Genomic DNA, 14468 nt, shown 5'->3' on the forward strand with positions numbered 1-14468 from the left:
TTTAATGAATCAGCCAATTTATGATCGCTTTTAATTGCTAAGCATGCTGTACTCTTTACTTTTATCGCTTCCACTCGGTCTTTAACAATTTGTGGAGCCCCTCCCGCCATTCTATCAGAGCTTGACCTGACGTCCGCCAACCCTTTTTCGTTCATGAAACGATTAAGGCCGAAGACTGTTATGATTTTAAAATGAAAATTGAACGAATTGGAGTTTAAATATTTGCTTTGTCCGATCGTGGATTAGTTTTTATTTAAAAATATATTTGTATTTTAGAAAAGAAAATCCATCCAGATGCTCCCCATAAACGCATTAAAAGCTATTCAAAGTATTATTTTCAAATGGTTAGATGGTCAACGCTTTTTAACTCACTTGCCTTTTCTCTATTCGCCGCTTCTCTATGTAGTTCTGTATCTGTACGGCCCGCACTAAGCGCAACAACTTTAAATGTTCAACTCTGTTATTCTGCTAATTAACATAAATATTTTTTCCTTTGATTTCTTACACTGTTCTCATTCAAATGCCGACGTGCTTGGCATCGTCAAGCGACTTAGAGCTCCATTAGTTGGCCAAGAATCTGAAACATACCAACGCATGCATTATTCATAATTGTGGAGGCAAAACCTCAGAGCGAACGCTTAGCATATTAGAAAACTGTATAAGAAACGCACATAAATTTTATTTATGTATCGCTGGAAATTTTCGGCTCCTAAACGCACTCTATCTCTTATGGTCTCTTCCACTCGTTTGTTTACTTCTCGGAACAGTGCAACGTCGGCCTTGTGTTTCACATAAAACGCGAGCTGTATGTTTTTTAATTTATAAAAAACTATATGCATATAAACTTTAAGTTGCCATAAACACTGCACGAAGCTATCGTCTGTATTGCATACGAAACGGGATACGAAGGGAAAGAAAAAGCTGCTGACTTCAAGGATAACCTCTTAGCTGACATGCCGCATAAATTGGATTATTGAAACAAAAACCACTTGAATAAAATACAAAACGGCGGCTAAAACGTGCATGCAATATAAAACGAAACTGTAAATCGAATCGCGCAGCTTTTGTCTAAAAAAAGGTGAGTTGCAATCCAATATGCTAAAATATAGTTACTTAATTATTGTTAAATTTATAGACACTGCCTGGGTGTGTGGCGTGTAGTGATTTTTTTTTGCAATTGCTACACCCTTTTAATTGTAATTGCGAGCATGTTTAAACAAAAGCATTTACAAATGACTTGCTTTCATTTTTGTCTTTTCTTTTTAATATAAAAGCCAATTAATGTGACTGTGTGATTGCGTTTAATTGATTGATTTGTTTGTAAATAAAATACTCGTATGAGGCGCAGCAAAGAAACGCGCTCAAGAACAATTTCTTTTACTTTCTATTAAAAACAAAACAAAGAAGCCGCCTGTGCGTCAGTGTAGCCATCAGTCATTCAGTTAGTCAGTCAGTCATTCAGTCAGTCAGTCAGCCAGCGCAGCTCAGCTCTGTCACATTTATTCAATAAAGCCGCAGCGCGAGTCAGAAAAGCGAGAGCGGCACGCAGTTAACCTCAATTTTTTTTGTTGCTTAATATTTTGTTGTTGTACAACAAACACAAAAGCGCTTACTTCTTTTCTTTACATTTATTTTGGTAGAAAAGTTTCACTGACTGAAGTGAAAAGCAGAACGAAAGGCCCGCCATTGTTTGTCTTCTCCTTCGTCGTCGTCCGCTCCTCTCGCTCTATTTGCAGCAAAAAATATAAACAACGACAACAAAAAAGAACACACAAATTTGTTGTTAAGAATTTTGGCAAATAAACTTGTTTCGTTTATTTTTTAATGAACTTTAGCGAATTTCTATTTATTTATTAGCTTTTATGCTACATGCGGGCTATGGTTTTTTTACGATTTGCCAAAATCGTCTTTTCACTATCTTTGAAGCATTCATGTTCGAAGACAATATTATTATAACTAATTAGCTTTCTCACCAGCTTAGTGAGCAATTTAAGTTTATGTTCTCATTAGCCGATGGCGATCGAAGTGCAGTTGACTAGAAAGTACTCTTAAAAATACAAAGAAGTAACTACATTTGAATCATTGTATAAAGCGGATTGTCTATTTAAAAGAATTTAGCAATTATAAAACTTAAATACCTAATATTGAAGCCTAAAATGCATGAGTAGATGAAATAATCCATATTCGGTATTTTGTTCATTTATTTAACAAAAATCATTATAATTCAGTTCAATAAACTACTTTAGTGCCCTCTCGTGTAGATATGTATCCCGATGTGTAGATATGCATTGAAAACGTCCCTTCTTCGATTAGTATCATTAAGTGATTATACAATCCATAAAATTGAACAAAATACTTTGATAATATCTAGAAAAAGGCAAAAGAATAACTTCTTTCTTCTTGAAAAGAGAGAGATTCAAGTTTCCACTATACTATATATTTACAATATTTCACAAGATTTAATTTCTACTCGTTAGATAATCTAATATGTTTATAAACTTAACATGCCTAAATTCTAGGAGAATCATTTTGCTAACTATGGTTTCTTGAACTCTTATAATCTTTGAGATTAAACCGGTCAACCTACAAACAAACACAAATAATAATTTAATTTAATCACTAGCAAAATACTTTTTTACTTAACTCAAAAAGTCTTGAATATTTTATATGTATTTAATAATCAATTATATTAGTTTAGTTTTATAAAAAATCGCATATAGATTCAGAAATCAAATCATAACATGAGAAAAGAGAGTTCTAATGCTGTGCTATTCAAAAACTTCATTTCAACAGCGCTGAATATCTTAAATTATACGGATTAATGTAGAGCAAAGTATATATTATTTTTACACAGTATCAAGTTACAAAGACCGATTTCTCTAGTATATATAAGCTCCGGGATTGAAACAGATGAACACAGAAGAAACCTATTAATGAGTTGATATGCTTGTACTTAAGAGAAATGGCACTGCAAAGTCTGTGTTTTTATTGCGGTCATTCCTTCAGACAAAAAAACATGCTAGAAATATTATATTTTCATTAGAGTAAATTTATTTTAATTTAAGTTATTTCTATTATTATTGTTATTATATTATTTCTGTTTTATTCGATTTATTTGTTAATTCTTTATTTGTCACCTTCCCTTTTTCTTCGACAACTTGGATAGAATCCAATATCGTCTCTCCGCTATTTCCATTTGACTTCAGTGTTTATGTCAACGCTAAGAGAAACCGTAGCCGGTTCATGTTTAGGCATTCGGTGCAGATACTTGGCCCCATTATTTGGTAAACTATAATTGACAGTTGACAGGTAGAGAAGACAAAAGAACTTTAAATCAATTCACAAAAAGGCTAAGCAGGTAAAAATGATGATTTTTTTACCTGCCTGCTGCCAAGTGCGAGAAATCAAAAGTCAAAAAGGTAAAAAGGTTGTGTGAGGGAGAGAGGGATGGGGCGGCGATTAAGGGTTGTTCGTTGAAAAATGTTCTTTTTGAAATGAAAAAAAAAGGTTTCCACACATTCCTCAGTTCCTAAGTTGCTTAAAGCATGACACACACACACACACATATCAATCAAAATAATCAAAACTCTGGATATAAATTAAATTTTCCAGCTAAATTGGCCAGATCTGTGCCGACAGTTAAATGTCTTGCGTTTCACATGCAACATACTTGTAGATTGGCCCTACAATCGATATACTTGTAGAGACATGCCAGCCATACATAGTGGCCGCCAATCAACTCAACCATCAACATATCTGTCTGTCAATCAAAAAAATTGGCATGTATATTTTGTTAGTGAATGATTGAAGCTGATCGACAATTTATTAACGAACAGCTTTCCTTCCATCAGGGAAAGTGCATTTGAAGCTCATTCTAGTCGCCTAATCGGCTTGAAAAGCGTTTGACAATTTCATAAGTTTTCCAACATTAAGGTGTATACTTTCACGACGCACTGTCGATTAGTTGCAATTGCCACAACTTTTTTTCCCCTCCTATCCATTTTTCCATTTTTGTTTTGTTTTCTATTCAGTCGTGCGTTTTTCTTTTAATTGTGAGAATTATGAATATAATGCCATAGGAAAGTCGGCACAAACGTTTGGCGCTGTCATTGTTGACAATTGTTGAAAGAGTGTTTAGGCTTGTAGGTTCCCCAGCGCCTACGGCTGGGGTGTCAGTTTCACTTTGGTCTTCAACTTTGGTCTTCGACTTCAATAAAGTGATGTTTTTTTTTCAAGCTTACAATAAACTTAAATCAGTCGTTGCTTAAAGCAACAGACGGCTGCAGGAGTGAAGTACAAGTGGAGCGCTGGAACAAAATATATTTCAATTGAAGTGTCTAGAAGCTATAATTTAGATTAATTATATTGTAAGCATTCCAACAACAAATTGCAGTTTGTAATCTACAATTTAGCCTATAATTCTTATTGGCTAAATCCCACAAATTCATGTGGAAATTAACTTTTAGTGAAAAATTGATGTTTATGGAGACTTTTCGGGGTCGAAAGCATGCAAGTATATCTAAATCTCATCTATAGTTATCTTTTTGAAACCAAACGAGCTTTGACTTTTTCGAGGCAGAACAATTCTCTTAAAATAGTTTTGAGCAATCCCTTAGAAATGCCAACAGCATCAGCCACATCATGAGTAATGCTGGAGACATCTGTCATCAGTTGATTTTCTGGGTCGTCTTGGCTGTGGTTTGTGGTTCGTCTTCAACGCTTGATCAATGCTCTTTGAATATTTTATGCCGTTCACAAAAATGTGCTTATCAAAAGCATTCGAAAACATGCTGATCACTTCGAGTACAGAAATTCCATTCTTTAACCCAAATTAAATCGAACTTCATTGTTGAATAATTCCGTATCTTGTAAATATATTACTTACTTGTACATATGTATGTAAGTAATAAAGAAAATGAAAAGAAAATTTGACAAAGCTGACAGTGACAGTGCTGCTCACTCCAAAAGAGTGTTTCTCTCGAAAGAATTCAGGGTCATACTTCTGGGTCATAAGAGCAAGGACCATTTTATTTGCTTAACAAATACCTTAGCTAAAGAGACTCTTTTAAAGTATTGCCAGCTGATTAAGATGGTTGGTATTAGAAATATAATTAATAAATTGCATAGTTTTAATCGAAATTCCTAATCATCAATCACACTAAATAAGTTTAATCAAAATGTCTATGTCTGATTATTATCTGGCTGGCAAAACTTTATCGTTCTACAAGTTTCTAATCAACACATTTATTTTGTTAATACTGGTTGAGAATTTGAAGTAGAAATGATATTAAAATTAGATGAATACTAAATGTTTTTAAATTTTTTAAACAGAAATAATTTCAAAACTAGATAAATACTGAGTGTTTTTAAAGTTTTTAAATAGAAATAAGATCATATTTAGATGAATGCTAATGTTATTAAATTTTTTTGAAACAGAAATAATATCAACATAAGATGATTACTGAATGTTTTTAAATTTTTGAAACAGAAATAATTTCCAAATTAGATAAATACAGAATGTTTTTAAATTTTTGAAACAGAAATAATTTCCAAATTAGATAAATACAGAATGTTTTTAAATTTTTGAAACAGAAATAATATCCAAATTATATAAACACTGAATGTTTTTACATTTCTGAAATAGAAATAATATTAAAATTAGATGAATACTAAATGTTTTTAAATTTTTTAGACAGAAATAATATCAAAATTAGATGAATATTGAATATTTAATGTTTTTACATTTTTGAAATAGAAATAACATCAAAATTGGGTGAATATTGAATGTTTTTAAGGGTTCAACATTCCGTTTTTCTCACAGCGCTCACTTTCAGCTTCGCTTCCAAAACTTTAACGAAATTCTTCAGCCATGGCTGTCCCCTTGTCTCCCTTCCCCCAACACACTCCATTTGGCACCACAGCTGTGGCTTGCCTCTTGCGGTATGGCTTTAAGCCTTGGCTTAACCTGTTTGCGTTGCCTTTAGCTGCATTCTTAGCCACACAGTGGCTTGAGTTTCAAAAGCCAATACCTCTGCCACATGTGTGTGTGTGTGTGTGTGTATCTGGCTGCCTGTCACAGGCGCGTCTGCCTCTATAGTATGTATGTATATGTGTGTGTGTGTGTGTGTGTGTAATGGTGGTTATTGCTTGAGAAGCAGCCGCTGACTTCATTTGCCATCTTGTAGGTGTTTGTCTGTGTGAGTTTGTTGGTTTGTATGTTTCTGGCCAAGGTGCGGCCCATTGCATATTTTTAGCATTTCGTATTACTTCTTGGCATGCCACACACGCACACACACTTACACACAGAAACACACACGCACATGATCGCTTCTGCCTCCGCATTGTGGGTGTCTTGGCTTTTGATTATGAAAATGTTTTTCACTTCACTTTTCAGTTACAAAACACTCGAAGCATAAGTTTTGCTCATTTTGTTGGCTGCTCACAACAAAATTAAACATTAATTGTTGTTTTAAACTACGCCCCATACAGAAAGCATTGTTGTTGTACTTGTTGCCGCTTTGTGAAAGTGTTGGCCAAGTAGTAGAAATCATTTGGCCATTTGTGTGTATATATGTGAGTGTGTGTGTATATATATGTGTGTGTGTGTGTATGTCTAGCTTTCGTCGACTTGCACCAAAGACAGCCAATATTTGCTGTATGTTTGTTGTGGTTGTTAACTGCCAGGCACTTGTATTTAAATATAGACATACCACCAGCTTATAAACAGGCTTCAAAACGCAGGTAGCTGAACAAATTTTGTTGCTGGAATTTTGGGAGGGGCTGCGCTTTACAAAGTATACCAGTATTTGAAATTGCTTCCTATATTACGTGGAATGTAGTTTATTAATTATTTCCTCAGCTGCTTCCCAGTTTAATTGTTTAATATTCATTTATTTGTTGGCAAGGTAGATAGGAGGAATCTGACTTTTCCTTGAGGTATCTGCCAGCATTGTCTATTTCAAGATCGAATATTGGAAACAGGGATCAAATATATTTTCTAATTGAATATGATATATACAATTTTGTACAGAAACCATATAGCTTTGTAATAATCTAGTATAATAAAACAATAATAAATGTAGTTTTTTTAGACGCAAATCAGAGAGGTACAAACGAGTTGAAGAATGGTTGTTCATTCGCTAGCTAGAAGGAAGGAATCAAAGCTGGGTCTGAAAGCTTATAATTCTGCTGTACTTGTCTAGTAAAGTAATTAGAGAAGAGTCAATAAATTCTATTCTAAATTTTAAATTAGCACTGTCAGCATTAATATTAGTTCAACCTTAAGCTGGCATAGATTTTTATAGCATTTGATTTCAATGCATTATGATTTCATCTCAGCAACGTTTCAATATTGCAACATTATTAATTTCAACTAATGTGATTTAGCTTTTTATTCTAAGACTGGCTTTTGAATACTTCTAAACTGAGCAACTCTTTTCCTCGATTGTGTTAGATATTCTTAGAATTATTTGTTTTTGTTGAATTTATTAAGTAATGTTATCAATAATTCATTCAAAGCATTACCAACACTTCTTAAGCAATATAAGAGACTACCAAATTGTTTTGATAACTTCATGCCATCGCAGATTCATATATGTTCTAGGTTTTTGTAACTATAGATGAACACTTTTAACTAATTTATAACTTTTTTTAATCGCTGTTGCCAAATATTCTTGGCTGGAATCGTACTTGGTTGAAAAGTTGGTTGTCTTGTTACTGACTACAATTACACTTTTCCCAAACTTACTCAATACATTAAGAATTTGAAGAAATTGAACATTTGATCAGAGAAGCTTTAAAGCCTCTATCTGATTGTTGATGTTTTAAGGTGTCATATGAAATTTTAAAAGGATTGCGTACTGATGTGTTTTAAAAGTATTCCTCATATTTAATACTTTGTTTATTATTTAGGCAGACAAACATTATAAATTGTTGACAAAGTAAGGAACTTGGTTACAATACTATAGTAAGTCAGCAACTCATTAAATGTCTAATATAAATTACAAGTAGTATCTAAAGAAACTCAAGATAGCTCCTTATACAAATGTTGTTATCAATTTTGTGCTGAAATATGAAATATTTTGTTTCACGTTCAATAAACTCTTTAACTTTTACACAACCTTATTAGCAAAGCTAAGACTATTAACTAAAAACGAAATCAATTCTTATTGCACAGTTTGTTTGCCTTTGGTGTCTGTTTGGCCAGAAGTCTGAGTACTTTTCTCTACTTGCCCACTTACGAGCGCATAAATAACTATGTATGCATGTGTGTCTGTGTGTGTGTGTGTGTGTGGGTATGCAAAACTCACTCTCACTTCGGCGCACAATATCGATATCCGCAACGCCAACGACCGTTATAAGAAGCAGACCAAAGCGCTCGCTCGATCGCCATTCAATGGCAGCAAAACCCAAAACAGCGCAACAAATGTGAAATGACCAAAAAAAAACAACAAAACAAAAAAAAGGAATGAATGAACAAAAAGTTCTACAAACAAAAACCAGATTTTTATGTAAATTTTGTTGTTGCGACTGGCATCGTGATTTCATTTCTGTTACGGCCATTGCTTTGCGTTATTGATCTTATGCCTTAGCACAAATTTGTGTATTAATTTTCTGCTCTTTTCGGCGGGCAGGTAGCAAACGTTCCAAGCTAAGGCTGGAGCTGGAGCTGAAGCTGCGACCGCCTGCCGCTTGGACTGTGGGACTGTTGGCTACTTTGTTGGGCCACTTACAAACCAGCTGCGAGTCCGAGCCCGAGTCCGAGTCCAGCTTGCTGCAGACCCATTGAACTAGTTTCGTGGCCTGTGGCATGTATGATTTTGAATGCTTGGAATTTGGGTTGCCATACAAAATAAATATTGTGGCAAAAGCTTGCTCTTGTTGCGCTTTTTATTTTTGTTGTTTTTGGAGTTTGAAGTGCTGCGGCGCTGTTGGCGGGCTGCTGCGGCTTAGCTTTGGCAAAAGGGCTTAATGAGCTGTGAAGGTTGTGAGTTGTGGTTTTATGTGAAGTGTGTGAATGCGTATATGAGTGTGTGTGTGTGTGTGTGTTTGTGGAGTGTGGCGGCGGCAACTTTTGATGCAAGCCATCCAAGAGGATATGTTGAGGCTTGGCTCACACTCTATACACCCTTATGGTCGAAAATTAAGAGCAAACGTTCAATTTCTTCAAAGAAAATATTAAATTTCCAAATGCAGATTCATATCAGTTCGTGCTAGTGACGAAAGCAGGCACTAATGAAGTTGAAGTTCCAGCTGATAACTACAAGCTATCGTTGAAGTTAAATTGCAGTTCATGCCAGAGTCGAAAGCAGACTTTTCTTATATCTTATCACAGATATAATTATTTAGCCCCAATACTATAAACGAGTATGTGATGAAAATATATCTTAACTACAATTAGTGCATATAGTTTTAGTTTTGAGTAAAACTAAATATCTTATATACACATAAAGCTTATACGCTTGGCAAGGCACGAGGGTTGTGGAAATTCGATGAAATAATCGTTATTAGATGAATAATATTCTGTTTGTCACAAGTAAAACTATAATTTGAAAACCCATTCATTAATATTATTATGTAAAATTTCTACGCTAGTGACAAAAGTTCTGTTGAAATAAATTATTAGTTCTTGATTGTCAGTTTGTAGTATTAGTGATAAGTTATAGATTGTCACACAAATATTACAGCAGAATTTGAAAAGGCACTTGAATGTAATAATAACCAAAGTATTTTCAGTGTAAATGTTAGAAAGATGTATTTAAATTACAAAATTGAAAAATGTTTGGAGCTCTAGGAAATGAGTTTTTGAAAAATAATACAAGTTGAAAAGAGTCTTTAAATGAAAGCAGAAATAAGCAATACAATTTTAAAATAATATTTATAATTACTTTGGAATGAATTCTAAAGCATTTTTTAAAGTATTAAAACGCGGAATGTAAGAGTTTTCCAAAAAAGTTTCTTTTTATAAAAAAGAAGAATTAGGAATTTTTAAAAACAAATTATTTCAATAATTGTAAGATTTAATTTAACCTCTAAAACTGGTTTGCTTTTCAGGAAGAACGATTTAATACAAATCTCATGTCGATGCTTAAGCTTGATAACAAAATAATTATTAATTAATTAAGCCTTCATTATCAAATTAAATAAAAAACTGAAAAATTAACAATAACAAATTATTTAAATGCAACATTCCTTAAGAAATGCGCAAAAAGTTGGAGAAAAAAGTAACTCCCCTTTATTGAAATTCGTTGACACTCCCATGTTCCAATAAAACCCCACCATTATAGGTTCCTCTCTTGAAAAATCATTGCATTTACTGCAGTCTCCCAATCTTAAGCTCACCCAATCTTGATTGAAAATTAACGAAACAGCAACTTCTCGCACTGCAAACCGCACCCAATTTTGCAAGTGACCGCTTCGACTAACCCAAATGCTTTGGTGTGGCGCTTGACCTTCAAGCCAACTTACAAGTTTGCTGTAAAATCAAAAAAACAGAAACTAAATAATTTTGGTCATTAGTTGAGGTGTACAATAGGAAAGAAAAACATAAAAGCAAAACAAGTTTATAGCCCCGCATGGCTTCGAATTGTATGTTTTTGTGTGTGAGTGAATGGGTATTAATGTATGTGTGTGTGTGTGTGGCATAAATATTGGCCAATATTGACAGCAGCTGGCAGGCAAGTGAAAGTTCAGCTTAGAGAGCAGCGAGTATTTGTGAAAAACTGGCAAACAGTTGCGCATGTGAAATGGAAAACTAAACTTGGCCATAAAAGGCAAAGAAGTAGCAGCGGCAAAGAGTATACAAAAAATAAAAAAAAATTATTTTGCCAGTTGACTTTTACCATTTGATGGAATGCTTACTGTATTTGCCATATAAACACATTTAGTCATCTTTTTTATTTTGTTGCTGCGCTTAAATGTCGAAGGTGTCATCAATAACGGCGCAAGCCACCGACTCTATGGCTGCCGACGCCGACTCTTTGCGGCCTGCAGCTGCGACCGGTTTGTCAAGTACATGCATATATATATAAATATATACCCATACATATATGTAGTTTTAGTCAGTTTTTCGGCACTAAAGTTGTTTGGCATATGCATCGAAATTTGAATTTTGATTGAAGCTGCGCGGTTGCAAAACTTTGAAGCATCATAAAGAAAAACTTCACCAAGTTTGTTGCTTAAGTCTTTTGTTCTATGCTGTGAGCTCGCAAAATAGGAAGTAGGTGCTTCTCATATAAAGCCATGCTTATAAAACGGTGGAATACGGTGAACCGAGACGCTTCAAAATCTAACTCTCAAAATTTTAATTATTATTCATAAAAGTGTTAATCAAATCATTCATGGGAACTGAGAGACCTAGAACTGTGACAAATATATTAAAAAGCATTGCCAATTAGACGAGTAGGTTACTATTACAGTTTGGAGGGTTCTTTCCTATTTTTATGGTACTAACAAAATTTGAATCAAGAACCCTAACCGCTTCTGTGACGATTCAAACGAATACACTAATTTTTCTTTTACTGATAAACAAACTGTTTGGGATATTTTAAACTGTTTTTAATTGGACAGCAAAGGTATACTCCAAAAGAAAAATCTAACTCATTAAAAGTAGTAACCCAAGGTAACCTAAGGATCTGTTCAAACCCTACATCTTATATTAAAATGCACTGATAATGTTTAAATTATAGTTTAGATTTGTGTAGGTATGTATGAGTCTGGTCGTCCGATTTTGTTTATAAATCTTTGATGGATTTGTTTATTTATTTTACAAATAATTGTGGGATCTGTAGACTCAAAAGATCAACTAAATTTTAAGTTGAAATTTGACCGTCATTCGCCACAAACACATTTTAATAGGTACATCTAACAAACAATACAAGAAAACATAATTATAGCTGTAACCAATAATATTTGTATATATTTTTGTAAATAACATTTTAAATTGTCGATTTTTTTAGTTTCCACCTGCCAGTTTCCACTTTGCTTTAATTTTTAAGATTTGCGGTGAGCCAAGTTTGTTGCCTAAGTCTTTTGTTTAGCGCGCTTTTTCAAATTACTTGCGCAAGTTTGGTTCAAAATGTCAGCCAGAGATTTTGCTGTAAGATTTAAGCTTCCCATGATATGCATCTGTGAAACCGAATTCAAGCAAGTCAAAATCCATATTAAAACCTAAAGCGATAATCAATAAGCTGCTGAAGAGAAGGAAAAAAACAACTCCCCAGTTTGTCCATTTTCATGCAAATATCAGTGTCTACAATTGTGTGTGTTAGGTGTGAGTGTGTGGAGTGTGTGATGAGCTTGTGAAACAGCCATAAACATGGCAGCATAATGAACACATAATCAAGTCAAATGGGCGGGCAATAAATTGAAGCAAAGACCATTCAACTTACCCTTTCACTCTCGTTCGCGTTTGCTATTTAGCGTCTCTTATTTGCATGCTATTATTTATTTTATTATAATTGATATATGATGATAAAATTTACATATTGCATACTGCATTTTTTTCCATTGAGATAATGCATATTGAGTCAGACAGGCTAAAAATTGTAGCTGACATATCTAGTAGTAGTTATCCATGTGATCACCTACATATCGAGGCTCTTTGTTTACTTTCCGATTTGTCTATGTCTATGGCTCCATCATTAGCGTGTCAGCTATAAATCGTTTACAGCAGTTATACTTGAATGTCAAATATTTGACAACGTGTTGACTTCTAACTGATTCTTAATTGTTTCTACACCTTTGGGGTTTGAATTGAGTGGCCATAATTTTGAAAATTATGGTAAATTATAAACAGATTTGTGGAATTAAGAAATACTAAGTGAAATTTGTGGTTATGAGCCAGAAATATGAGAAATTAATATATTGCAGTTTCTATAGTAATTATTGCATATTTCCTTCTAAGTTCTTATAAGTATTGTATTTTTGTGTTTCTTTATTCTGCATTATTCATTTAATTCCCATCTAATTATAATAATATGGGTTCGGATGGATTAACTATAATGTGTCCAAAACTGGCTGATAAATAGATGCAAGATTAAAGAATAGACAAATACAAAAAATAACGGTAAATAAATGAATATATATATTTGAATCGTTGTATAGATCTATAAAAATATGGAGATAGTAAATGAATAGATAAAAATAACAATAAAAATAAATAAATATATTGTAAGATAAATTTGAGGATAGGGAAATAGATGGATAGATAGATAAATGAAAAGAAAGACGAATGTATGGATGAAATGAAAGGATAAATAAATGGATGATTAGATAATTCGATAGTTCAATTAATATAAAGATGTAAAAATAGATTGAGAGACAAATGGATAGATAGATGAATATGCATTTAAATAGAAAAAGAAACATAAATATAGATAAATGTAGATAAATGGATGGACAGAAATATAAACGGAGACATAATAAATGGATTGATAGAAATACAAATAGATGAGGTATCATCCTTTTTACTTAATTATCAGGCCTTTTTTATGTTTATTACCAATAGCTCGAAAAAACTATTATTTTTATTAAACGATTAATGCAGTCTTTTCAAAAACAAACTCATACATACGCCAGCCAAATCATTTGAGTTAGACATGACAATTTAAACTCTTTGTATTCAATGAAGTTCCTTCTTCAATATCACTCTCAATTTTGTCAAGTTAAGTGTTTCATAAACTTATCAGACAGACAATCTTCAATTGTAGTTTCTAAGCGCAGCATAAAGCTTGCTTTGTAATACAAAACGTTTGTTGTCTATATGCCGACGCCCATTCCATTACCGACTTCCGCTAAATATGAACAGCTTTGAATTTAGTCAAACGCGAAGGTTGAACAACTTCATGCACTGCATTTGTTTCATTTACGCTCAAACATCATACACATACAGATAGAGGCATACAGACGATGTTAGATAACTTTTGATTAGTGCCTGCGAAAATGTAAGCCCATAACCAGATGCGGCCACTCAAAGAGGCTTAGACTTAACGGCGATGATGCTGGCGGCTTTTTTTCGAAATAAATTTGCAAGTAAGCAAAGCGAAGCGAAGCTAACGTCGCACGCACCTCACACCAGTCAGCAGCTCAAACAACAACAACAACAACAACAACAATAGCATCACATGCTGTCGGCTTTAATTAGACACAAAAAAGAACCTTTTTTTTTTTCTCCTAATAATTATAATCAAGAGAAATGTTTAAAAACAATTCCCAAAGGGCGCTGGCCGCACGCAAGCCATCAATTCATAGCGACCGTGGATTATGCAATGCCTTGTCAGTGTACAGTGTATTGCTAGCCAGGGTTGGAAAACGTTGCAGAATTCAAACGGCTTACGACAGAAAATGTTACTATTGAATGGCAAAATTTTTTGAACATTAAAAATCAATAAATTAATGCCTTAAATAATTAATTATTTATAATCTTTCCAAATATTGAATAATAAACGTGCTATTAAACTAAATCTATT

General features: G+C 33.5%; 1 protein-coding gene across 1 annotated transcript in view; it reads left to right on the forward strand.

Annotated features, from left to right (window-relative positions):
• Positions 1–1014: 1014 nt before the first annotated feature.
• LOC115629022 overlaps positions 1015–14468 on the forward strand; it is a 44022-nt gene continuing 30568 nt past the window's right edge. The window contains exon 1 of the mRNA XM_030525318.1: positions 1015–1078. The gene's annotated coding sequence lies outside the window, so the exon portion shown is untranslated. The remainder of the gene's footprint in view (positions 1079–14468) is intronic.

The sequence above is a fragment of the Scaptodrosophila lebanonensis genome, unplaced genomic scaffold (genome assembly GCF_003285725.1).
Source record: "Scaptodrosophila lebanonensis strain 11010-0011.00,11010-0021.00 unplaced genomic scaffold, SlebRS2 tig00000131-arrow-arrow-pilon, whole genome shotgun sequence".
NCBI classification, from domain to species: Eukaryota; Metazoa; Arthropoda; class Insecta; order Diptera; family Drosophilidae; genus Scaptodrosophila; species Scaptodrosophila lebanonensis.